The 27,654-nt window shown below is 38.5% G+C and overlaps 1 long non-coding RNA gene across 1 annotated transcript; it reads right to left on the bottom strand.

Annotated features, from left to right (window-relative positions):
• Positions 1-7,605: 7,605 nt before the first annotated feature.
• On the bottom strand, positions 7,606-23,676 carry LOC142599601 (uncharacterized). The gene is made up of 4 exons (XR_012833180.1): positions 23,525-23,676; positions 23,312-23,409; positions 10,796-10,916; positions 7,606-7,686 (listed from the first exon to the last, which is right to left on the bottom strand). It is a non-coding gene; the product is annotated as an uncharacterized LOC142599601 (long non-coding RNA).
• Between the last annotated feature and the right edge of the window lie 3,978 nt (positions 23,677-27,654).

Raw genomic sequence — 27,654 nt, 5'->3', positions numbered from 1 at the left:
TTAGTGCCATCCAGTTCCTGAAATAGTTCAGGACAGTTACTTTCATTAGTCAGTAGATTTCTGTGGGAGTGAGGTATGTACACAGGAGCTAGTGATTAGCACCTCTGAAAAACTCACTTAGGTGTAATCTGGCAAATTGTACCCACAAACTTTTCTGCATCTCCTGGCATAGGCTCAGTTGCATTTCTGTCACCATTTTCCTCAGTCACAACTGTCTCTCTGGGAGAAAAAGACCGTACAAAGGTAAAAATGGAAGAAAATTCAAGAAGAATGATTGAAATAACACCATAGTGAGCTAGTGATTTCAACAGGGTGGGTTCACCTGCACAGAGAAGTTTGCAGGACTGAGGCCAAAGTGCTAAAAGTGCAAAACCAAGCTTTTCTTGCTTTTGAGTCTGCAATTGATTAAGGAAACAAAAATGGTACCCAGAAAGCTGGAGGCAAATTTTAAGCGCCATAATCAAAACCAAAAGATGAACTGAGAAATATTTTAATCTGACATAATTTGTGTGCAGACATTCTGTGTTTCCTCTGCAAGATGTGATAGTATTTTCCCGCCTAGCAGAGGATATTGCAAATATTGGTGTGAGTGCAATCAGAAGATTAAGCAAAAGGCAGGCTTTAACACAAGAGCCTGGTCAGCCAGGGAGTGAAGTAAGTGTTTTTAATATTTTATTTTTATAGATATCCTCATAATTACAAACAGCTTCTCTTTCAAAGTTCTTAGTTCACATTTGACCTACTGACTTGCACAGGTCTGTTTTGTTTTGGTGGGGTTTTTTGTGACTTTTCTTCCAATATGTAAACTAAATTTTTCTCTTAGTTGCATTTTTTTAGAACCATGTAATTATCAAGAATGTGATGACTTGTTATTAAAAGTTACTTAAGATTGGCAGAGGCAGAAAACTTAAAAAAACCAAACAGGCAAGCTTGCATTGGTTTAAAGGTGACAGAGTATCTAATTTTAAAAATCCTACTAGATGCATTTTTATATTTTTAAATAAAAGTTTTGACATAGTTAACCTTAATTTGCAAATCCAGTTCCTGATCTCAGGTGAACAGAACCTATCTAGTCCAAATAATAATGATTTTTCGATTAAGGAAATCCCCCCCTAATAAAGTTTATCCTTTTCTTATTACCTCCCTGTGTTGAAACACCATATAGCAGATTGTGGAATAACTGAAAATCTTGGTTTAATGTACTTTTGAAATTCTGGATAGAATAAAAATAAGTTTTTGCTATCCTAAGATGAAAAAAATCTGAGCGACTATAATAATAAAATTTACTTTTGTAAAAGTCATATTTGTTTTGAGCTGTCCAGAGTTCCACAATTTACTTATTTAGTCATCCTAAATAATTTGACTTTTTCATGGCAATACTAAGACACAGAAGATAGGAGGCCTACTGTACAGAATTTCAATGTAAAGCAATGATAGGCACTAGAACAATGTAACCAGAAAAAGACTGAAAGCACCAATTCTGAGTTATCATAGCTTGTAAGATTTCTTTTTAGTGATTTTAGATGTTCAGTATGTTCATTTAAAAATATTTAATTTTGTTTTACCACAAAATGTTGCTCTTCTGGGTGTTCTTTAAGTAATGAAAAGGATTTTAGTATGAGCTTGGTTTATACATTAAGATCGGTTTTCTTCTTTCTAATACAGGAAGGAACACAGTCTCTAATTGTGTTGTGGTTGTTTTTCCCTTTCAATATTTTCAAATTAAAGAGTTCAGTTCTGATCTCATCTTTGGATGCCCTGGCCTACCAAAGTCACTGAGGTTAAGTCTTCATAAATGAAAGCATTTCTTTGTGCTACATGAATATCTTGAATTAAATACAGTAAGACAAGTTCTGTGTTGGTTTATAGCCTGCATAATGAATACACTTTCCATGGGGATTTCTCAGGTTGTAAATCAGCGTACAATCTGGCCTGATATATTCTAATAAGATTTATTGGATAAATATTGCCTTACCACAGCCATAATTCAAAATTCATGGTTAACCTAAAGAGGAAGATTTGCTCATCATATAAGCAATTTATTATCAAATATCTACAGTCTTAAAATATGCCTTTACTTCAATGACTATGCTGAAATATGAACATTTAATAGTTTCCGTGTGTTTATTGTGTAGAATAATTTTAAATGACTTTTTATTTTGTTCCTGATATAGAGGTTCTAATGGGCATTCTTATTTATCCTAAGGAGATTATCTAATCACATAAATATCCCATATATTTTTTCCAAATATTTGGATGCCATTTGTGCTATTTTTTACTTTATGTAGTGATAAATTGAAAAATCTCTTAAAGTCCACATTTGGTCTTTCAGGCTGGGCGTGAAAAGCACTCACACTCTAACTGAACATACTGCATCTGTAAGTCTGAAAATATTTTACTATATTGTCCAGTTTTCAGATGGTTCTTTTATTACCAACTTCTACTTTTCTTCCAGATTTCCCCTGATTGAATGACCTGAGTCTTTTAGTTTGAAAATTTGCAGCTATGTGTAGCTAATAGACCCAAAGCACAGGCCAGGTAGTGTCCAATCAAATGTGTGGTTATGGCATCTTTCACACGCTTTCTTCATGGCCCATTTTGACTCTTGTCACAGATGACCACAGTGGACCCCTGAATTCTTTTCTATGTGCTGTATTCTTTCTTGTGCTTGACAAAGGGCACGCTAGTTCTTCAGATTCCCAGTGTTATGATAGAATCAGTATTATCATAGACTCAGAGAACGGTTTGGGTTGGAAGTAACCTTTAAACATCATCTAGTTTAACCCTGCCCGCCACAGGCAGGGACATCTTTCACTAGATCAGGTTGCTGAAAGCCCCATCCAACCTGATTTTGACCACTTCCAAAGATGAAACATCCACAACTTCTGTGGGTGATTGATGTCTCTGAACCCTTTTGCACTGTTGGCTGAGGAAGGAGAAGCATCCTACCTTTGAGAGAATGGCTGACCCATAGTCTTGACAATCCTTGGACTGATAGTGAGTCCAGTCTCCTGTGCAGAGCATAAAGCTGCTCAGCCAACTGATCCTATGTAGGAGGTGCCCCAAGTGATGGTCACTTATACACCAGGGCCACTGTGGAATTTTAAAAGCTGCATTTTTTTACATGAAGTCCAGAGTTCTGCCAAACAAAAGTGAATCTTGAGGTCTGCTTTAGACTACTGGACACTTTAGGTAAAGGAGCGCAAATGTATGGTGCTGGTGATGCAGTTGCAGAGGATGTTGCTTGCTGCATATTGCCTCTCCTCTGCCATGGGCTCCATCACAGAGGGGTCTCAGGCTTATGCCTAACTGGTTGCCTATGGGCAAGAGGGTTCTAGTACACTTCAATCATTTCCAAACTTTTTCTGTTAGTAAAGAAGATATTTCAAAAGAGTATTTTTTCTCTTCTGCACCCTACCTCACCTTGCTGTACAAATGCAAGGACATTATTGCTTGCTACCCTGGTTCTAGCACTCAGGCATACCTCTAGGGACACTTCATTCTCCCTTCAGATTGCACAGTTTACTCCTTCCCAACTCATCTGAGCAGCAGAATAGCTAAAAACATTCTCAGGGAGCAAATTTCAAAGATATAAGATATGACAGTCCTTTAGGGAGCAGAAATGCATATGTAAATATCAGGTTGCATTCAGATGTCAAATATCCAGACCTGTTGCTCAGAGTGTGGTGTGCAAGTAATACCCGTGTTTTCTAAAGTTTACTTTCAATTCAACAGAAAATTGTTAGACAAATGTAATGAATACTGAAATGGTCAAACCTTTTTCTCATAAATAGTTGAAGTGTTAGCTTTTATTCAGGAAGTACTGATAGGCACCAATGCATGAATAAGAACATCAACATTTGTCTCAATTCTTGTAAAATATTATTCTGAAGTACTCATGAAACTGTAGCAGTTTTACGTTTGACACAAAGCTGAAAAAAATACACATTTTTGAATGCAGAAAAGTGGAGCATGAACTTCCATGTATTTTCAGTCTAATTGAGCACTCAACTGCCTGTTTGTGCTTTTGAAAATCCCCACATGGTTGAGCATAATGGGAAAAGTAGAAGTCAATTCTACGTGGCAATCTCTATGGCTGAATTCACAGCTTTCTATGTTCTGCAGCCAAAGCAACCTCTGGGTATGTTTATTTGTCATCCAAAAAACACCCATGAAGATCACAAGACGTCACATTAAACTTACAAACTCATTTTCTACTGTCTCTGATTTCTTAAACTATCTTACTCCGTCATAGAGAAATGTCAGCATTGCAAATTACTACTCCTTCTGCAGGTCCACATTAGTTTATCTGGGGGGGAAGTTGAGTACATATTTGATTTGTATGAATAAAAGCAAAGTATTAAAAAGAAATCTTTGCTACAAAGCAAATGAAATCCCACAGACACAATGCAGTTCCTCGAATAAATGGTAAAAAAATTAAGTGGCTAACTTAAGAGAAAAGCCTAGTCTCTTAATTTGCTCACCATGAATTGTTTGACAGGGCTTCCTGCAATAAAGTGTTCATAAATTGGCTTTGGAGCTTGTATTACTTAGACATATTATTCAGCCCTTAATTGATCTGGAATACATGTGAGGATCTCCATGCTCATGGACAAACCCCAGATAAATGAAGCAAGTTAATTACTGACTTAACTTCAGTACACAGTTAAGAGATTTATCTTTATTGGAGCTACTGTAACATTGTTAATGTTATTTTTAAATTAGCTTCAGGTGGATGAAGGAGTGCAGATGTCAGAGATGCCAGCATCAGCACTTCCTGCCTCTCCCCAAATGACTACCAAAGTTAAAAAAGAGCAACTGAATTGGCTTTTACAGGAATATTACTAGGGATTGGTTATGCAAATCTTGGTTCAGTCATTCACAGAATCATTCAAGCATATATGTGAGGTGTTTGTACTTTTACCTACCACTGCTACTTGACCAGAGCAAAGCTTTTCTTGATTTGACAGAATAGGCAAGAAAGGACCAGAGCTGAGGCAAAAAGTATTACTGGTAGAACTCCACTCAGCCTGAAGGTGTTAAGACTTTTAGACAGAAATAAAGCTCTATGTTCAGGCTTTCAGTCCTTGATAAGAATAATCATGCAATACGGTGCATGGTTGAGAACCCTCCTCATCTCCCTTCACTGGCAAGAGGAGGAGACAGGATTCCAGCATGGTTTTGCCTGAGGACCTTGAGGCCTGCCCCTCCGCAGTGATGCAGGGGCAGGTCAGGGGGCCCATTTGGGCCATACCAGTGAGCTGGGATGTCTCTGAGCTATGGCTGGGAGAATGCCCAAATGTTCAGAAATAGTTTGCTGATTATAATAACTGAACAATTCTCTGGGCTTGTGAAAATAATGAGTGTGACCTGATTACCCCAGCAAAACACACTGGTCCTGAGACACATGGGAAACCACAGTGGAGATTAGACTCAAACCAGCAAGTCCATTTCCCTGCAGCTGGACTTGCATGTCTACTAGTCATTTGGTGCAGAGGAGCACCCAAGATCACCCACTTTCATCCACGTACTGTACTCTGCCTCTTTTAAAATCCTGTACCATCCTGGAGACTGTTATGTATTTACCAGAATTTGTTCTTAGATCTGTAGGCTCCCTTTGTCTCCTTCCTCACCCTACCCTCCTCCTTCACCCAGCAGCTCAGGGGCCTGCAGGGAAAGACGTATCCATGTCCAACTTATGTCATCCATATGAGTGTAGATTGCACTTGGGGTCCTGTGATTGTCTGCTCAAACTGGGAATACTGATGAGCTGTTGGAGTGAAGCTGGACATGATCCTTTCTCATTCTGAACGCCTGAAGTTCTTGAGGCTGTGGCTCCATGGTGCATCTGTGTCAAAGAAAAAGGTTTTGTCACAGCATTTCTTTTGCAGCCATTTGACTGTTAGTGCTATTCCACAAGCACATGGAGCACAAGTCATTTCTACTCTGTTTCTCAGGGTGGAAGCATTAGGTAGCTGAACCCTCTGAAAAGCAAACAGGCAAGTAACTGTATCTGTTCACCCTTTCATATGGTGAAAACTATGCAGTAAATGAACTGAAAGGAATGAGAAACGCATTTTAGAGGAGAAACTATTTCTGTTTGCAAAGCTGCTGTTTCTTGGCATAATTTAGGTAAAAGAGCTGCTTTGCTGTCACTGGCTCGTACAGAAAGGTGGGGTCCATTGGAATGCTCACAACATCCACCTTGTCTATTTTTCGTTTCTTCCCAGACCTTTTCCTAGAGGCAGATGGGATAGGCCTCAAGTTTACTGCAGGTCTCTTCACTGTATTACGTGTGCATATGGGCTGAGGCAAAAGAGAATTTGAATTCCTCGATGTTCATTGATTTCTCCTCTCCAGCAGAGCTGAACAGAAGTACAGCACCTTAGCATTTGATGGTGCTGTATATGGAAGACTATAAGATAGTAGATCAGCTAGCCTGAAAAAATACTGTCAACCCATCATAGCACCAAAATACCATCACAAAGAGTAAACAGTATTGCTCCTGAGAGAATACATTAGGTTTGTCAGTCCAGCTCCTGTGCTTTGACATGCACAAAACAGTACCAATGTATTATATTTATGAAAGACAATGGCAAGTGTTGGCTTACCTGATACTAACGTACATAAATAAGATAAGCTCCTTGTGTTTAATTAAAAAAAAAAAGCGCTAAGGGTCTGTTCCTAAAGGATATGAAAACTGAATTCCACTTCTTTTACTAGCCAAGATAGTATGGAGGGCTGTGGAAAAAGATTACCAACTTTTACTTCCATGCTAATAAACTTGCAGGGTTTTGTATGCCTCTCCCATTGTCATCTTCCTGAAAAACTTGTTCTGTTGAGGCCATAAGCAAACTCAACTTCTCAACTTGACAAAATGATTTCTTATGGGAGATGAGCACATTGCTCTGGATCAGTTTATATGTACTCTACTAGAGAGACGTTCTGTCATATCTTTTATCCCCTCCTCCTTTTTTTGCTTGCCAAAGCACTCTATGCTGAATAATGATGAAATACAAAAGTAATTATTAACAAACCCAGTTAGCTGATGCTCTGAAGTAGAATTTCTTTGATGCTGCATCAGGTTGTAGTGCACTAGCTGAGGAAAAAAGATGTACAGTGCTTATGCCAATTAATGGTGACTATGAACTTGCATATGATAATCCAAATTACTATAAAAATTAATAATTCAAAACAGCTGCATAATTTTTAACATTTCCTGCTAATCAGGCTTTTTTCCCAATTTGGTTAGCTTAATAAAGATTGAAAAATGTAAGAGGACAGTAAAATTTTATACCAGAAATATAATATTTTACACCATTTGTACAATTTTAACCAAGTGACACCAAATAGATTTTCATTAATATTCAATTACTTAATCTTAATTTTCTTTAAAAAGTCTGTAACTTTTTCCAAGGTATTTTTCCAAGGTTTTTCTACAGACCAAAGTAGATCCAACCAGCAAAGTCACACAAAACTTAGAGTGATTCAACGTGATCAAATTATGACTGTCCTGCAAACCTGACTCAGTGGGAGTTACCTTGGAAGATCAAGGTTAGTACATCCAAAATAGGACAGAACTGATTTCTGTGTCATATTTACAGGTGTAGTTGACTAGTTTTTATTTTCATTCCACATACTACTCCAATGAACTACCCTCTGGATATTCCTCTCACAGCCCACAGACTAGAAAATGAGTGTATATGCTTAAGGCTTAAACTTCATACACAGTTTTTATACAAACAAAGTCAGGTGAGAAGAATGTCCCTCTGAATGGGGAGAACATAAAATACACAAATCAGAGAAATAAGTAGTATAGAAGAAGGAATCAAACTTTCGTTCCATGACCCAATAATCAGAGTGTCTAAGAACACAGAAATAGGAGTGGTGCTTGTTTATCTGCCTGTTTATCTAATGTATTCACTGAATCTTCAGCTTGCTTACCTGGCACATACAATATGAGAGAAGAAAGAAGCCTGTGAACTGTTTGAGAGGTGAGTGGGTTTAGGGTTTTTCAAAATTTATTTAAAATGCTGTCTCCCAAAAGACAGGATTTTAGATTCCAGAAACATGAAGAACATTCAAAATTTTTTGAAGAACATTCAAAATTTTTTTCTGAGAGTCCGGATAAATAAGAAATGTCTGGCAGACGTCTTTCCAGACTTTCCAGAACAATGTGCTGTCAGCTCAAGGTAAATGAATATAATATTTTGTCCAATTTTTAGTACTGGGAAAACCAAAGTATGTCCTGTAATGAGAAACAAACCTGTTTTGTTTATGGTATACTTCTGTAGCTGTGGTTTATCTTTAGGACAGTCAGGGTTTCCTTTACTTAGTACTTAAGATTTATAAGCAGTTACTGCAATATGCTTACAAAATTGTTATTGATGAAGTATTTCTATTGTGCATTCATTTCAAAATGATACTTATTTGAAAAGACCTTGCTTTTTCTCATCCCATTGTGAAATGAAACCAAATGTCAGAACCTTAAAATATTTCACTATGTTAATTTTTCTTCATTATATTATAGCTTCAAATGTACGTCATGCAAAAATGTGGAATTACACCAAGAGAATGCTTTAAAGGCTCCAGAAAGTTCCTCTGCTTCACATTGTGTTAGCATCATAGTAGAGAGGTGCCCTCTGCCTGAGGAGCAGCCAGGGAGCAGAATATGCACTAATGGTTAATCTTGGCTACAACTCCTTCATACTGAAATGTTTGCACCTTTTTGTAATTATTTACTAATAGGTGCTTTTTAAAAAAAAATAAAAATGTAATGGACATGTACTTAAATGTTATTTTTCAGAGATTAACTTCACTACTGTGGAAAATAAACATGGTCAGTTAGTTTTTCCCTTACTGACCTGGTCATCCACTACAATAATAAATATTTCCAAGCAGTTCTTTTTTTTTTTTTTTCCCAAATGTAGTTCCTCAGCTCTGTGATCTGGTTTATAAGAGAAACTGCAGAAGTCAAATCTGTTTTCTTTGGGGAAAGGTAACCATGAGTTGATTTGACTGAGATATGCAGAATTCAGAAGGAAATAAAAGGGCAGATGTTAAACCTTCCTTGAGGTTGTGCCAAGTGCGCAAAAACTCAGGGGCACGGTTTAAAGTAAAGAGTGGGTCAAACCTGCAAGGAATGCAAGAGGCATTTCTTTGGAGATTACAGAGAACAGATAGAACAGACTACCAGAGACATCAATAAAAGCAATTACAACAGAGGAAGCGCAAAACCATGTAAGATATGGAGAAAATGCTGGACAAAAATTGTATGTTAAAACTGTGTGACTCCACATGATGGGCTGACCTCATCTACCACCTGCATGCTGTGGATCTGAGAGGGAGTTGACCTCTGTATGTTCTTTTGCCTGTATGCAAAGTTAAAACAAAACAAAAAATAGGTCTTTCTGAATTAAGTCCTATTTAACCAATCACATTTATAAACTCCACAATGAATTTAACAGATTAAACATCCCAGACAGGTTTGTTCAAAGCCCTGCAAAACCTATAGGAATTTTGCAATGGACTTTGATAAGGTAAGTGCATGTGACAGTGGCAAACAATATACATAAATGCCTGAAATGTCCTTTGTATCAAATCACAATTTTTTTCTCTCTCTCATTTCTAGGATATGTGGTAAATCCAAGCACATGTATTTCTGTGGAATATTAATAAGTATCTTTGTTCATTTATATCAGCTTGCATGCAGTCCTAAGTTTAATTTGTTATTTCTAAGTCATCTACAATGTCCAAAATGCTTTGCAATGTAAAAAGTGTCCCTTTTCAGGGAGACTGTACAAGGAGACTGTAATGTAGGAAGATGATATGTGAATAAATCATAGGAAGGAGAAAAGAAGTATGGCAGAGCACAGCAGAGAGGCACACATCTTTATACAGGGGAAAATATTGTTGGCAAATTTGATCAGAGGAGTGTAGATAAGGGAGGGTGCAAGCAGATTAACTCACAGAAAAGTCTGCTCCTTGGTAACTTCTCTTGTGTACAAGCATTAGTCCATTTTTTAGAATATTTTAACTTTCAAAAAAGGACTATTGAAACAGTTTTGTGAGACTTACAGACTTGTAACTCATGGCACAGTTCATATGTTATCAAAACATGATAACATGAAGCTTATAAGAGAAATGGAACTTTATAAAACTTGGAAAAATCATGCCATGGACGTTAACTGGATAGAGAGGATAGTGAGGGGGTAGAAAGAATGTTGTCGATAAGGTCCTGAAATGGAAGTTAATAGTCCTAATAAGAGCACTGCTTTGTGCTCATCACATGAGTATGTTCTGGCAGGGGAGGAAAAATTTGGATTCAGAGACAATGGCAAGAGAAGAGAAGAGGGAAGGAATAGTGTGGTCTAAATAAGCATGGGATGAATCAAAAACCAGTTCATTTTAGTGTCTGACTCTCCAAACTCTGCCAGTGACTGACAGAAACAGCTTTAACTTTATTTACAATGCCAAAAGGATAGATGCAGAAATTTATGGGAAAAAATGAATGGGTGCCTTCCTCTAGCTTCAGACCTTCTAAATTAGAAACCTGGAGGGATTCACACCATCCCATCTGAGGCACGTAATTTAGCCAGCTACAGTAAGCGGTCTCCCTGAGCTCCCTGACTAGTCATAGAAGACAGGTAGTTTTCTGTGAAGGCAAGAAGTGTTTAAGTTTGGTGCCCAGTTAACAGGAGTCTCAGGAACCAGTTGTCTAACCTGGCTACAGCTGCTGGGGGTAATATTCCTCCTCTGAATTGAAATCTGACAGATTCTATATTGCTTGACATACCACCAGGCACTTTTGAAGCTGAAATTGCAGATGATCGCTACTGGGGTTAAAGAGTCAAGCTCGTCAGCTGGATATTTCAGCAAACTCATCTACTACACAGCTGTGGCATCGAAAAAGGAATCTGTAAGACATAATGACCAAACACAACAATACCTCAGGAGCTAACAAAAAGCAAAGGGTTTAGAGCTGTAAGGCACTCTAAGTTAAAGAAACTAACTAAAGAAATCATGCTAAGAAATACATAGGAAGACTGAATTGGATGCACTAATGTGAAGCACAATCATACACTAAAAATGCATTAACACCACTGCAATTATGCCACTACAGCTTTCCCTGAGGGAGGCAAGCTTTAGAAATTACTCCAGGACCAGAAAGCCAGGAGATGTGTGATCTGACAAATCAAGGTCTAATAGCAGCTACCTGTAGAATTATTAAAGTGCAGACTACACTCCTAATGCATGAGGACCATGAATTCTATTTTATAATAGATACCTGCCTTTAACTTGAGGGAATTAAATGAGCTAAAGCCCTAACTTCCAACCTTAGCCCACTTCCCAGTGAACTAAATTAATCTCAGCTTGAATCTTTGCTTTCAAGGGATAGATTTGGCCTTTGATTTGGCTTGCAAAGTCCTTAATAGAATATAATAAAACAGGCCCAGCAGAAGCTCAGAACTGATGGATTAAAAATTGCAGTGTCTGAATTCTGGTTTTGCTTTTTAATGAAGTTTTCATGGAATGAGACCTGTGCCAGCAAAATGTAATGATTCCAATGCGTGTGCCGCATGTCATGGTTACTTTTAATCTGCTTTGAAAGAAGAGTGGATGATACATTTCCATTTTATTTTGAAGTGATCAAAACCTTGTGGCTGTGTCTTTGATCCATTTTGGATCTGTACGTCCTGCAACTGCACAGGAGACACCATGTATGTCCCCAGTAATAACATGATAATGAATACACTCCCAGGAAAAATACTGAGCTGAAAAGAAGTACACAAACCCCTTTAGCTTTGATGATTTGATTCACAAAGAAATATTTCATAACCATGGACACACTTGTTTAATGTAAGAAGATAATTTCTTGCACTGTGTGCCTGCAGATGGTGAAAGAGGGGCAGTAACCACAACATGCATTGCTGTAAGCAGGACTGCATGTAGGGCAGACCTTGTCCTTTTCTTTCTCAGCATGGACCCCTGCGTGAGGGGACCTCTTCCAGGGAGAATAGGATTCAAGAATATGTGAGTAGAATCTGCACTAGGAGCCTGCATATGCCCAGTTGACAAGCTGGGCAGACTGGCAAAGACCTGTTAGAGCAGTACATGTTATCTGTTTGCATTTGAGCTGTATATTAAATATCACAGTTCACTTTTTTTTTAATAGCAATGCTCATTTTTCCAGATTAATTTGTGAACCAGGAATGTGGTCTTTACAGTTGCCTTTCATTTGCACTGCTCAGAATGCTATACAGGTACATCTTAGGCATTTGTGACAGATGCTTGTCTGTCCTGTTTTCAAGAACTGGCGGCAACTCCATAACCTTCCCAGGCAATCTTTTCCTGCATTGCTCAAAAAGATGTTAATGCTTTGTGGTTAGAAACTGTGCACAGTACTGTAACCCTGATGAAACCTGAAGAGTTATGTCAGATGTCTTACAAGCTATTCCTCTGTTTATTTAACAGTATGATGTTTGCCTTTCTCGTAACAGTTTGATACTGTTGACTGATCCTCTGTTAATTCCTCTCTCCTCCAATCCTTTTTTCTTCCTAGTCTGTTAATCCCTCTCTCCTCCAATCTTTTCCTGCTTCCTAGTCTGTTGTTCCCTATCCTCTATTCAGGCAATGGATTATTCCAGTTTACATGCAGAAGTTCAGACGTCTCTCTATTGAATAGCATCCTTTTGCATGTATTGTCATCTAAGCCACTGGCAATTCTAAATAGACTATGGTGAAGTCCAGGTATATGACACGTACTTTCTTTTGCGTGACCCTCCAGGCTTTTTACTCATGATAAATCCATATAGGTTGTTTGTCTTTTCTCTGTTTTCTTCTAGATGACCATGAAGAGCTTGTTTATTTGCTCCAATATTTTTCTGGGAATTCAATTTAAGCAGAAAATCTGCAATTAAACATATTGTTTCCCCATCTTTTGAAGACTGGCACCATGTTTCCCCTCTATTCATCCATTTATTTTGGGTTATTTACAGATAACTGCTAATGGGTTGTAAGTTGTATTTGGTGGCTCTTTGAGAATGATGAATAAAATTTAATAGTTCCTGATAATTTCAAAATATTTAAGATAATCTATTACCATTTAAAGATGAGAATTTTTCTCTGTTGATGTCATTAATTGTGATAACATCCTTGTTAATGAAAAGTAGTGCAAAAGATATTAAATGCTTCAGTCTTCTTTGTCAAAGTCTCCCTGATAATTCTGACCCTCTGCTGAGCAGCAGAACAGGCCTTTCTTTCCCTGGTCTTCCTCCTAGTATCAATGCCCTTATGGTTTCTTGTTTTAGCTGATGGACCTTGCTTATTGCATATTATTTGTTTCTTGACCTTTTCCTGTTTACATATTTATTCTTGTCCTCATAACCTGCAGAGGGAGTCACCAGATATCGCAACTTATGTTTACTCCTGCAAGTGGGAGTTGTGAATCTTAAAGCCCCTGAGCTGCGTGGATATTGTCTGTCACCAAGACTAGAGGTTTGCCTGTCACCATCACAGCACAGTCAGCTTGATCTTAACAGCTTTCCTCCTGATCTTAATTTTAATATATGCCTTTTTTGTCAATCTCTAACCTTTGGAATCTATGCTGTTGTTGCCATCCTGTGGAATGGAAACTCTTACTTTATTCTGGTTTTGGAGAGATTGCCAGTGTTACATTTTAGACCATTGGAAGTATAGGAAATACCACTGGAATCTGCAGCATATCTAGGATGAGTTCATTACAACAAACTTTTAAAACTCCTCTGTCACACTTATTCAACATGATTCAAAACACAGACACCCCCATATAGTAAGACAGACCCTGTCTCAAAGTCACAGTGACAGTGGCATTTAGGCACCTAAATAATTCTGGGGATCTAGACCCTGAATATATTTTGCCAGTCAGTGGACACAGTACGCTAAAACAGTGATACAATTTCCCTTTACTTTTTGCAGTAGCACACACACCAAACCTCACACTACCAGCAATGTTTTTGGCAAACTGTACTATTAATGCAAATTAAATTAGGCTGCATGACATTAAGCTACTTGGGATTTTTCCAGGGCATCAATTTAGCAACATATGCTTTCAATCACTATATGTTCTGTTCCCTTGGAAACTAAATAAAATACAATAAATTAAACATAAACTGAAGCTTTTTTTGTGTGTGCAGAAGTCAGAGTTCATTTTCTTTTTGACAGTCGAGATCTTGCCTGTAATTTCAAACATTATGCCTGTTTTTTTCTGAATGACAACAAGCAGCAGCAGGAGTCTGTAGGCAATTCCCTGTCTGCCATTGTGGTCTTTCTTCACAGATAGCCACTCTTTGCTTGTCTCTCCCTTATTCCTGCTGTCCTGTATGCCCTTCCCTTACCCCTCCAAGCTGAAAAGTCTCTTGTCCACCTTTCTTTCCCCCAACTACTTATGGATATTTCTGCTGAGGAGACAAATGCGTTTAGAGCTCAATCTCAAGGGAAACTAGGTCTTATCTGGCAGAGATTTGAGGTCCGTGGCCACACAGATGTGGCAAGCCTAGACTTATGTGAAAATAGGCGTTTAGATCCAGATGGAGTCCAGCTGTGTTAGTGTGATGCGGCATCCAAGGTAGTAAGCCTTTGGCAAAGAACATTAGTTCAGGTGCAGCATTGGAGTGACACTGCCAGCTTGTGTTTGGACACAGACTGGCTTATTTCAGCCTGTGCAGATGTCTCCAGGACTTCCATTTTTGGGGTCAATGAGGGAAAGTTTGTCCCCATTTGTCAGCATAGTGATACTCCAGCATATGAATAAGCCAGAACTGGGTCATGCAAGCCCAAAACTGTGATCCCTAACCCGTCAATTCAGATGGTAGCCCAACTTTGTTGGTACCTTAGTACATGAAGTTCTCTGGTCATCCCCTGATCATGTCCATTGCTCTTTTGAACAACCTTTTCATCACAGAGCAGCATGGCACATACCCCTAGCCTACTGTCACATAGGAATCAAAAAACTAGGAAATCTGACAGTATCCTTAGCGGCTCAATTGATTCGTTGTTATGAGAATATACAAGAAAAATCAAAATAAAATACTAAAAGGCTTTTTTTGTCCTGTAAAAGTTGAGAAGAACTGGAACAAACAGGGGAAAGGAGAAAAGAGGCTGTTATCGGCAAGCTGTGAAAGTTCCTGTTTGGGTCTGGGATGAGGGTCTGGCAGCAGCAAAGAGACTTGTGGCATAGCACTGGTGATGTGGTTCTCTGCATCTCTGAGGTAAATACAAGGAAAAACAAGCTAATCAAAAAAGGAAAATATCCTGGAGCAAGGGAAGAGATTAAGGAGAAAGAATTGTGAAAGCCTGTGATTTTCTCATTATTCTTGTTATTTTTATGTCTTTTTTTATTGTACTTCAGCTCTTCAAGCCTTCTGCAAGTCTTCAGTGAAATGTAAGATTTAAATAGTTGCAAATAAATGGAACTCTGTTCCCATTCTCCCTGCAAAACAACTCGAAATCTACGAGACCATATAAACACAATTCCAATTTAGAGTTTTTTGAAGTTTTTTAAACTAATTTTATTACAGGGAGGGAGATGGTAGGCTGGCACACAAACTCTGACTCCTTTATTCATAAAAACTAGTGCCTCACAAATAGCAGCGCTCCTAATAATGAAAGCTTGCACACACAGACACGCACACGCATGCACACACATATCCGAAGGTGCTGAGAATGTGAAGCAGGGATAACAAAAGGGGCTGGGAGAAGAAATGGAGGATTTTCTTTTAACAGGCTTTTAGAGAAAGCTTTTTTAATCTCATGCTTACTTCTAAATTAGGGGTGATTTGGCTGCCTCATGCAACACAAACTCCAAAAAATGTTTCCAGAATGTAGATGGCAAAGGCAAAACACACTTAGGGGTACTGCCCCTCAGCATCTCTCTATTTTCTTTTGAGAAATCTGTCAGGTAATTTTTAACCTTAAGTGTGTTTTATCTTAGAAGGTGCCTTTGTTTCACATTTTGCTTTAGTAGTTAAGAACACTGTAGCAACTGTAGCACTTTTTTAAAAGTTTCTTCAAATTTACTTTTAGGAATATATTCTTATTAATCAAAATCATCTGCTGGGCTAACAGACTGTTTTCTTTGCAGAATTGTTTTTGGAAGCTTAACAGTGTAATTCCAGGGATGATTTTGGCCCCAGTGCTTTAGAATCTGGGCCTGCAGAGGGACTTTATATAGCTCTTTGGGAGGAAGAACTTACACTGCCAATACATAGTCCTCTGCCAGAATTAGACCCTGATTCTGTAAACTACCTCTGTTATTTAAGCTTCTGCTTAACTTTAAGCATGTGCACACTGACATGAATATTAAATACTTGAATTCTTTATGCATTTGGTCCCCAGAAGACCATACTTACTCAGGACACAGAGGGCCAAAAATATTCCAAATATATGGACCAAGTATGGCAGCTGATGATGTGGCAGTAGATTGCTGCTTGGAAAACGCACCCGGTGTGCCATGCAGCTCCACCTTGTACGGCTTCCTCCATCCCAAGATGGAGAGGAGGCAATGAAAGGGGACAGACAAAAGGAAGGAGTCAGCTGGATAGGCAGAAGAGTCTTGTTAAGATGTGGTGGTAGGCAAGGAATGGGCTAGTGTTGGTTGCAAAGGTGGGTAATGTTCATTTTCAGGGAGGAGGAGGTAAATACAAAGTCTTTGATGTTACAAATCTTAGTGTTCATGTTCTACCATTCCTCTGCCTTCTCTGCTCTAAGAAGTGAGTCTAGGTACTGCTGATTGCTGGTGTTTTAACACTATTGACTTTGTGCTGAGAAGTGTATAAATCTGTTAAGATGTCTATGTCCAAGGATAAATCCATAGTAGTGAGGAAGAGCAGGCTTACAGCCCACCCTCAGTACAGCTATACCTGCTGTCTTCCCTCTGCTTGAATGGGAAAATGATGAGCTTAGACACTCAGAAAGGAAAGTTGAGGGAAGTTCAGCCTTTCAAAATCATTTGTGGGATTGATTTTTTTATAGTTGTTCTGATATCCCAGAAGCAGCTACATCTTGGAGGACAGAGTTTAGATTCTGGTAGGGAACAGAAAGCAAAACTAGCGTAGAACTAAAGTAATCACACAAAAATAAATATTTTTTAGGTTACAGCGCTAAATCAAACTATTAATTTGAAATGGAGATATTTTAGTGTGGAAGAGCAAATACAAGAGCAATAAAGTTGTAAATATTTTACCCTGTACACCATGCTGTCAAATAAAAACAAAAATGAAGGACATTGTCTGGTTCCAACTGCTGACTCCACTTCTTCTGGAATCAAACAAAAATATAATTTGATGATATATGACAGGCCATGTGTGATAACAGCAGGATTTTAAAAGCAACTATTTTTCTGAAAGAAATGTGGGAGTAAAAAAAGCAAATCAGCCTCAGTGTTTAATTTAACATTTGAGAAGAAAATGAGAAAATTGAAGGAGGGAAAGTGCAAATTGCTGGACACAAAGAAAGGTACAATGTAGGCATAAAGAAGTACATCAGAGATCACAACATTTTAGATGTCGTTCTAGCAAAGACTCTAAAATAAGGGGAGGAAAAAAGCATATTGTCCAACAGAAAATTCTGATATGTTGAAACTTATTCCCACTCTGAACTGGCATGAAAAGATGATTTTTTTTATTTTTTTTTTTTTTAGGAAAGAAAAAAGTTTTTTACAGGAAGGTTCTGTCCCATATAGTTATGCAGAACTATAAAAACAATGTGTAGTGAGTGACTCCAATGTCTCAAAATCCAGACAGAAAACAAAGCTGTTCTTTAATTTTCTCTTCAGTTTTGGTAGCTGAAACCTGTTTTATCTAAATACTTGCTGTTATTTAATAACTGAACAATGAAACCGGCCTTTTCAGGTACTTGAACAATGCACAAAACTTATTCAGAGATTTCTGAATGAAAATGCAGACTTTTCACTGCTTCTGGTAGGTTTGGACTGTACCTCAGCATGATACAGGCAATTGCCCAGAGCAGCACACTTGCAGAACTGCACAATGACCCCTCTTCTTGCTTTGCATAAAGCACAACTCCAGGGCAAACCAGCTGCTGCTGGGGTGATGGCAAGATGGTCAGGGGCATGCAGACCAGGTTACTGCGGGGAACCAGGGCATTCCCTCCAGAAGGCAATAGCTGCCTCATTCCCTTGGCTGGAAGAATAATAGCAAGTACCTCGTTCATGTCATAGTAACGTTCAAGTTTGCCCACACTGCTAAAATACCTTTAGCCAACTTTGTCCACCCCTAACGTGTTAGCTGAAGAAAAGGTACTATCCACATAAGCGATCAGGGATGGATTCAGCTTTGGTGTCTACCATGTGTGTGTCTGCTGTGGTGGCTGGATGCATAATTTCCCATTACAAAGAACAGATGGAGGGCTTACTCATCTGACTAAATGTAGATGTCTACTTGAAAGAGAGAAAAAATGCCTTCTAGGCTCCACTGACTCAATTTACTAGATATACACTGATTATATGGGAAGCCTGGACAACTTAGCGAACCTAAACGTCTGCTCAGATGTAGATACCAATAAATTGATGAGATTAATTTTACCCATTAAGTCCTTTAAATGACTACATAAAATACATCATATGGAAATTTTAAAACTGCATAAAGTAAAAATAGTAAATGTTTCTTTGTTTAGCCCTAGGGCTGCCCATTGAGCATCTTAAACCATGGTTTTAAAAGCTTATTTAAAAGCTTATGATTTGTTGAAAAAAATAATGAAATGTCAATTTGTATCCTTCATCCTCATCTAAACCCTCATATATGTATGTTCATGAACTGATCTTATCTGGAGACTGAAGAGTGGACTTCTAAATCTAAGCAGAATATAATGACAGTTTGCTAATACTGTATTTATCCTTGAACCTTGTCCTAGTTACTATCTTTTTGATTTTCTTTACATGGGTCTGAACATACAGTTACCTGTTCACAATGCATCTCTGTAAAAAAATGATTTGTTTAGGAAAGGATGTTCCTCTATGTTCTAATCTACAACAGATATAAATATATTATGATTTGTTTTTCTATAGAATTATATGTATTTTGGAGAAATAAGATTGCTCGCTTTTGCTTCTATAGCAGTGAATTTTCTATCTATGCTATAACATATTCCCTGCATGGCTGTCATGTTGAAATAATGCTAAGAGTGGAAGAGCTGCCCTATCTACAGAGCTTTTGGTGGAAGTGCAATTGTAATTTTTGATTGTCTTATTTAATGAACAAGTAGCAACATCTTGTCACCCAGATTTAGATCTCCTGTGAGCAACATCTGGTCTTCTTTAGCAGTCTATTGTAAAGGCCATTATTCAATCTTTTATACGTTAATGACTTTGGATGCCTTCATTTTTCTGAAACCACAAAGCTATACATTTTTGCCTGATGACACTGCCATTTGCAGTATTGCTACTAATCCTGCCATGGCTACTAGTGTAATATGATATAACAGTGTTGAAATGAATTATCAGAAACCAAGTGCATGTAAAACCAAGTGTACAGAAATCGCCTTCTTCCCTATCCAACTTTAGCATAGCAGCTTTCTCTGAGGGAAGCTCCAGACCATTTTCTTTTTAACAAAAGGCTCTGAAATAGGAGTTGAAAGCCATTTAAATCTGTGTTGTGCACTACACACGACAATGTTGCATAAAGAATAAAAGCTTATTGTTATGACATAATGACTATCTCATTTAAAATGGTTTGGGTACTGAGTATCTGACAGTGTTCACTGGACACAACAGGTCAGATTCATTCAAGAAGTAATCCTGTGGTTGACCAATGTCTGTCAAACACTTTGTCACAGAAGAGTATGATTTTGAAAGTATGCCTGGTGTTACGGTTTTATGAATACATTTCAAAACAAATATTGCAATAAAAGAAATTTTTCCCTTGGTCATTTCAGAATGTGTAACCCTAAAACTGTGTGTTTGTGGGACAATTACACAATTGTTTACATGGTACCTATTTTAAACTAAAGTCTGTGAGATCTTATGCAGGTTTATTGCTGTTTCTTCTGCAGTCTGTGCATTGTCTTCCATCCTGTGTGTCATCCCAAACCGAGTAGCCTCCAGGGGACAGTGCAGACTACTACTTTGTGTTGTCACCTAGTGTGCTGACAGGATGAAGAAAAATGCTTGGCACAGTCTTTCATTGGTAACATATACTGATAGACATGAGTGTGCCTCAGTCAAGCTGTTCAACATTTAATTGTAATTAAATATAATCAGTATCCGTATTAGGGATGACAGTTTATCTTCTTTTTATAGGAAGTATTTAGTAGCCTTTGTACTTTTCCTCATCAGTCACTTTTTTGTTTTTCTAGTAATTCGTACTGCAGTGGTAATGGGACAGGCCAGCTGGCTCAGAAAATCCTTTTCTTTCTCAAACTGAAAATACAGTATTCTCATCAGCACATGAAAGGAGCCTGTCATGTTTGGGGTCTTACCTACTCATACCTGACAGTACGGGATCTCAACTCAAGGAGAGGATCTGCAGGAGTGAGGGGGGCACTGCCAGGGGGAAAATGAGTGCTTATTAGATCCATGTTGAGTATATTTGGTTGGATCTATGTCTGAAGTATACATGATTTGACCTTAACTGAAGTCTTTGCTGTTGTGGATATTGTGCAGTTATTTTTGTGTTTTTCTCTTTGAAGAACAAAAGCACCTAATGGAATAAGATAGGAGAAAATTCAGATGCAGGAAAGGCTGCATGTTCTCCATTGTCCTATTAAATATAAGAACAGATACTTCCCCTGAAGTTCCAAATGATCAGATCTATCCATGAGAAAAGAAAGATCCTATCAATGAGACATTTTTATAATGTTCCACTTAATCATATTTCTGTGAAAGACAGTGATGAAAAAACCCAAGTAGGAAACCTCATCCTGGATCAGAGCAGATAAAGATGGATGGCCTATCCAGGAGATGAATTGAATTCAGCTCCTATTTGTATCAGATAGGATATTACAAACTTAAACCTGAATGCAAGGTGAGGACACTTAGTGGAAATAAGAGGAAAGGAGGCAGGAATTGATGACTTCAGATGGTCAGTACTAAGCGGATCCACCAAGTCCTCTAACCCCAGCCCTGGCTCTAGGGAAGTTTCGGTGATTACTGAGTAAGGGGGTAATCAGTAAGGCTAGAATAGGGGGTGGATATTTACCTACAGCATTTTTCTCAGCTGGACCTATTTAGCTACTTTTTTCAGACCCTTTGTGCAATAACTGTCATTGAATTAGGATAAAGATAATCCAACAAACAACATAACTGGGCATAGTTCCTGCACTGAGGAAGCTAGTGTTAATAGTAAGCAGAAAACAGAAAAGTTTAGGTGAAAGGGCTTGCCAAAGTCACACAGTATATCAGTAAGAGAGATGGGAACAGGATCTTGACTTCATACTCTCCACCAATCCACTGTCGGCTGGACTGAGCTCCAGCAGCATTATTGCATGATCTTAACTGACAATGTTTCTTAGATTCATGAATCCAGGCCAGCATCAAACCCCAAATTGTCTTCTCACCTGAGAATTAGCATTTTAAAACTATCTAAACACAGTGCCATGAGAAAGAAATGGTACCATACAGCTTTTAATTGGATTACAAAGCAACAGAGCTGGCAAAACATGACCTAAGGCTTCATCTCAGTGTGGTATTGGTGGAACCAGTGGTATATGTAAATGATAGCAAAAGCCAGCTGCTTGCGGATGAATTTTGGGTGGAAGGATGGTGACATCTAGTGGTACTGCTCTTCACGCAGCGCTTCGTAGTCTCGAAAGCACGGTGTCAGTAGTACGGCGACATGTTATTTCACACACTTAATTCATTCAATTTTTGAAAGCAATTTTTGAAATACTTTATGCAGTATCAGCTTTTCACCACAAATAGTGGCCTCTGAGTTTTTAAAAAATAATTTCCCTATTTGTCGTTATACTGAAAAACAAAAGATGTCATAAAGGAGTGATTCAGTAATCTGCAAATAAAGTTGTAACATAAACCACCTTGTAAATACTGCAATAACAACTTAGATTTTTCTCTCTAAATTCATGACTTAAATTAAAGACTTAATTGCATCAGAATGACATGACAGACTGTTTCAGGAGGGACTTAGCTCCAGGGAGTGATTTATCTCTCCTAAAAAAAAGTGTTAAGAAAGGATGGAACAAATCACCCTTTCGGTGCTTGTGACAGTTGGAATTAGGTAAGATGACTCATACTAAAATGACTTTGGTGCTTCTCTCTCATTCAAAGTGAATGAAGTCTAATTTGTTCAGTCATTGAAAGAAGTGCTGGAAAGAAGTGCTATCTTACAGAGACGTTTTGACAATGAAAGATAAAAGATAGGGGTAGATAGAGAAACCAAATATCTGTAACAGAAAATTAACCAGTACTGGGGCTTGTTTTTATTACTGGAGCTCAAATATATGAATTACTAACCTGCTGGACCAGCCCATGATCAAGGCCAGCTGGACCTGCTCTGGTAGCTCAAGGGCAGGGGACATGAGCCCATACACGAGCTGTGCGTATGGGCCGCCCCTTGGTTTGGGAGCTACAGCAGGTTCATAGTATGGAGGTATGCTGCTCCATGCCAATTGCTTTAACGGTACAGATGTAGACTGTTATTCTAGTGTGAGATGTATCAGTGAGATGCTCACCAAACACAACAGTGTAAGAGCTTATGTTTGTGATGCAGGTTGAAAATGCAACAATGAAGAGGAATTCTAAAAATTTTCAGCATACATACCTTCTTTGTCTTCACCTTTAGCTGGCTCCATAGCAGGTTCCAAAGTAGATTTGGTATTCTATGTGATACGTAGTATAGGCCATTTTGTTGTCCATACAGTTTTATGGCTATGACTGTACTGAGGCTATTGCCAGTCTAGAGAGGCTGGAGATATGGGCTGACAGGATCTTCCTGAAGCTGAACAAAGACAAATGCAAAGACTTGGGACAGAATAGCCCCCACACATCTGTAAAGGTGGGGGGCTCACTAGCTGGAGAGCAGCTTTGCAGAAAATGGGCTGAGGGTCTTAATTGACAATAAATTCAGCATGAGCCAGCAGTGTGCCCTAGCCACCAGCAGAAGGCCACCAGTATCCCAAGCTGTGTGAACAGGAGGGCAGCCAGCAGGCTGAGAGAAGTCATTCTTCTCCTTTGGCACTTGTGAGAATGAATTTGGAGTACTACGTCAAGTTTTGGACTCGAGTAAAAGAAGGACATTGACAAACTGAAGTGAATTTAGTGGAGGGCCATTGTGGAGGGCTGTTCAGTGACCAGAACACTCACCTTGTGAGGAGAAGCTGAGGGACCAGAATTTCTTCAGCTTGAAGAAGGGAAGTCTCAAGCAAGATCTGATTGCTGTCTTCAGGTACCTAATGGGAGAGCTTAGAGAAGACAGAGCCAGACTTTTTTTGGAGGAACACAGTAGAAACACAGAGGCAACATACACAAGATGGAACTTGGAAAATTTTGACTTGATATACAGAAAAATGTTTTTACCATGAGGATGAGCAAGCACGGGAACAGAGACCCACAGGAACACTGGAATCTACATCCTTGGAGGTATTTAAACCTTGGCTGGACACAGTGCTGAGCAACCTGACCTAACTGACCCTGCTTTGAGTAGGAGGTTGGACTGGCAGCCTCTAGAGGTTCCCTCCAGTTGGCATGCTTCCAGGAGGCTAAAGGAAAGCCATTCCAGAAGTCAGTAAATCAGTATTTTAAGGCTATGTAGAAAGAAAGAAAAAAAATCTGTAACTATATGTACTTATTTTTCTTTTTAGAAAAACAGTCTTAGCAACCATTTGACTGTGAGTCAGTTGTGAGTCATTAGCCAGGTCACGTATTTATCTTACAGTCATCCTCTAGACTTAATCACCAAGGATAAATAGCAGTTGACCTTTGTATATATCAAAAGTTTCGTACAATCAGGGAAAACAGTCTAAATATTTTTCATTGTTAGCACTTGAGAATCTAAGCAATGAAGGTTCCTCTACTGTTTAGAAAAAGATGCAATTTTTATAATTACAAAATACACTGCTGTCAAGCCTCAAGCTATTCAAACTAAATTAATGATGCTTTGAGCGTGGAACATTTTGGTTGAGAAGCATGTGCACTTGTGCATTTTTCCATCATGGAAAAAACAACAGGTTTAGATAGCAACTGAGTCTGGTGCTGCATTTAGAAATCTGTATAGTCATCACAAGTTCCTTCTATGATGCTTTGGTTCTTTTTGTGTGTTCTGTATTGGTAAGCATTCCCATTGAGTTTTAGGTACTAGGTTTATTACATCTCTGAATATGACAGCTACACAGGTAATGAAGGACCTATTTAATGGTGTAGTCTCCAAGCTGGTTGGACACAGATCATACCCAGTCCAGAAAATGTCTCTGTGCACAGTCTTGGGTTTGAACTAGTAAGTCCAGTTTGTGGATTTACCATGTCAAGCATGGCAGCATGCTTCCCAATGCCACACCAGCTCAATGTCTGCAAAGAGCAGAATGATCCCTTTCTTCAACTCTGTGCTATGTTCCTTAAATGCTTCTCAGGATGGCAGAAATGTCACACAATGCAGTTGGCAGGATACTCTTCCTTTAGCACACTGTATCCTTCAGATCCATAACTTCCTTAGGCTTGTAATAGCCTGAAATGAAGTTTCAGGATATGCTGCAAGGCCAACATTTTTGCCTGCTGGTGAGAAGCAGCTCACTTGTGAAGCTAGAGAAATATAGAGGATATACTACAGATACAGTCTGTGGAGGCAGTTTTCTTTGGGTTTTGATAGGTATTGGAAAGTCTGCTTTTTTCCTACTTGCAATTTTCACTTTCCAAGAGTTAGAATTATCTTTTGGCTGTCTAAAATAAGTGTCTTAAGTTGGTAAAACAGAGCTCACATTATTCAGATTTAGGACATTAGTGGTTTGGGGTTTTTTAAAGGAGCAGAGAAACACTTGATCATCAGCCCTCATTTGCCAAAAGAAGTCTGTGGGTTAATTATGGGACTTGAAGGTAGATTTCCAATTTTTCATTTAAACTGCAAGAGAAAGTTTGGTATCCTCGATACTAGAAGAAAAGAGAAAGTGGAATGCCTGCTGTTCTTCAAATTCCACATTCATGACATCTTTTAAGAACAAACATAAACACTTGCCACCTCAGTAATACCATATTATAATAATATTTATATACATTAGCTTTCTTCTGCAACACTTGTGTTCTTCATCCAGTCCTTCATCTTCATACTGAGCTGAGTCTACTCATCAGTCTTCTCTTCGTGTGATCTTTGGAACACTATAGCTGACTCCACAAATTTTCTCATAAAAGTGTACTTCTTTCATCAGCTGCATATTGTAACTGGGTGAATGACAAAGTCTCTTATTGCAAATGTTTGAATTTTCACTTAGCTACATCATGGTTTAATCCAGCAGGCAGCTAGAACAACCACACAGCTGTTCGCTCACTCCCCTCCCTGCCCCGGGATGGGGGAAAGAACTGGGGGGGGGAAAGGTAAAAGTCGTGGGTTGAGATAAAGACAGTTTAACAGGACAGAAAAGGAAGATAATAACAATAACAATATTAGAATATACAAAGCAAGTGATGCACAGCACAACTGCTCACCTCCTACAGACCACTGATGATGAAACTGTGGTCCCAGCCCCTGGACAGCTTCCCTCAAGTTATATACTGAGCATGACATCATATGGTATAGAATATCCCTTTGGCCAGTTTGAGTCAGCTGTCCTGGCCGTGTCCCCTCCCAGCTCCTGGTGCATCCCCAGCCTACTCTCTGGTGGGGCAGTACAAGAAGCTGAAAAGTCCTCTACTTGGTGTAAACATTGCCTAGCAACAACCGTGCTAAAGAATAAACAGCAGTGTTTATTCTTTATTCTCATCCTAAACCTCAAAAACAGCACTATACTTACTACTAGGAAGAAAATTATCTCTAGCCCACCTGAAACCAGGACAAGCCATCACATCAGAATCCAAACACTATCTGCCTTTCAAAATGACAGTACATTATTTCCACCAGTCAGTCAACTTTTGTTTCTTTCAGTTTACTCGCTAAAGATTTTTTTTTTACTCACTAAAGATTTTTTGTTTAGCACTAAGTTATCTCAAAGAGTAGGGGTTAAAATTATCTGACATTCCTGGATTTTCTGCAGATACAAAACAGACCTTGCGAAAATTGCATGCAATGGCCTGTAACAACACATATGGGATTCCCACTAGTTAGATGATCCCCAAAATGCACAGGGAATATGTGAGGTATTCTTTTGTAATTGCTAAAATAGCACTGAAACACTATAAAACTAAGAAATCTAGTTTTCCGAAAGGATTTTGGGGGGGGGGGTTGTTTTTTTGTTTTTTTTTTTTTTTTTAGCTAGTGGGCATTGATGCAGTGAAACAGCTTTGTCAAAGCATGTCTTCAAGATTAGCTTTTATCTTTACGGCACTATGAAGCCAGAGTGGTCTTGAATATCATCACCATTGTCAGCTGCTGTAATGGCATCTAAAGCCACAGAAGGTACAATGTGCCTGTGCATCCTCTGAATTCCCAGCTGGAGGGCTCCTTACTTTGAAATTATGTGAGAGGCTTTCATTAAATTCATCTGAACTCTTGTCTCTCACATGAGAACTAGAAAGTGGTCCAACTTTGGTTAGTTTTTTAACACTTTTTCCTAATTAAAGTGAAGCTTTGGTCAGAAACACACGGTTTTCCCCCCCATCTCCATAGTCCTGCAACAAAGGTGCTTTGATTTTGCTTCAAATGGGGAGGGGAAAAGGATGTGGTGTGATCTTTGATCTATAGATGAACATAGGCAATTTTAGCCCAAAATGAATTTTTCTGACAAACTACATTAAAATAGTCATTGAAACATAATGCAAACTTAATTCTGATTGGTGCTGTTTGGAGTGAGAAGTAGTTGTAGAAGCACTTTAATTTTGAAGGATGCATAATGGAAGACTTCAGCATGTCACATCCATTTCATTTTCATATAAAGATATTTGGAAATCATCTAAGAAACATGTTTTTGTCCACAGATTTCAATTAGTAAAGATGATAATGGCTTTTCTCTACTGCATGTATCTATGCTATGAGTTGCTTTAAATTACCATCTTGCAACTGTTATTGCAACATATAATCTGTTTTAAAATAACCTAAAGACATAAGTCATAAAATAATTAACATCTTTTCAACAGTTAAGATTGTATCTATTGCAGCATGTGGAATTTTACATGGAGCATAAAGTCCTACTCCGAAATGCTGTATACTGCACATAAAAAATCTGTAAACATAGAAATCTCATCTGAAGCAGGCAGGACGAAACTGACACCCTCTCTTTAGTCATGAAGTCAGTCAGAGAGAGACACTGTAAGGATGAATATGACACTGTCTTTTTCTTCAATGAATGTCAAATATCACACGTGCTCTGAAGAATAATGAACTCTTAAACTTTTAAAATGTCTTCAAAAGACAGCTGGGCCAGTAAGATCTTCTGGAGACATCTATTCCTTCCAGTTTTCAAATACTCCATACATTTTGGGTTAGTCTATTATCTTTGGCAATAAAAAGGCAGGTTCCACTACTAGTCAGACCTTTAGGTAGGCATGAGAGGGTGAGGCAAAGCCCT

Source organism: Balearica regulorum, chromosome Z (assembly GCF_011004875.1).
Source record: "Balearica regulorum gibbericeps isolate bBalReg1 chromosome Z, bBalReg1.pri, whole genome shotgun sequence".
NCBI classification, from domain to species: Eukaryota; Metazoa; Chordata; class Aves; order Gruiformes; family Gruidae; genus Balearica; species Balearica regulorum.
The sequence above is the reverse complement of the archived record's forward strand: the minus strand, read 5'-3'. Positions and strand labels throughout refer to the sequence as shown.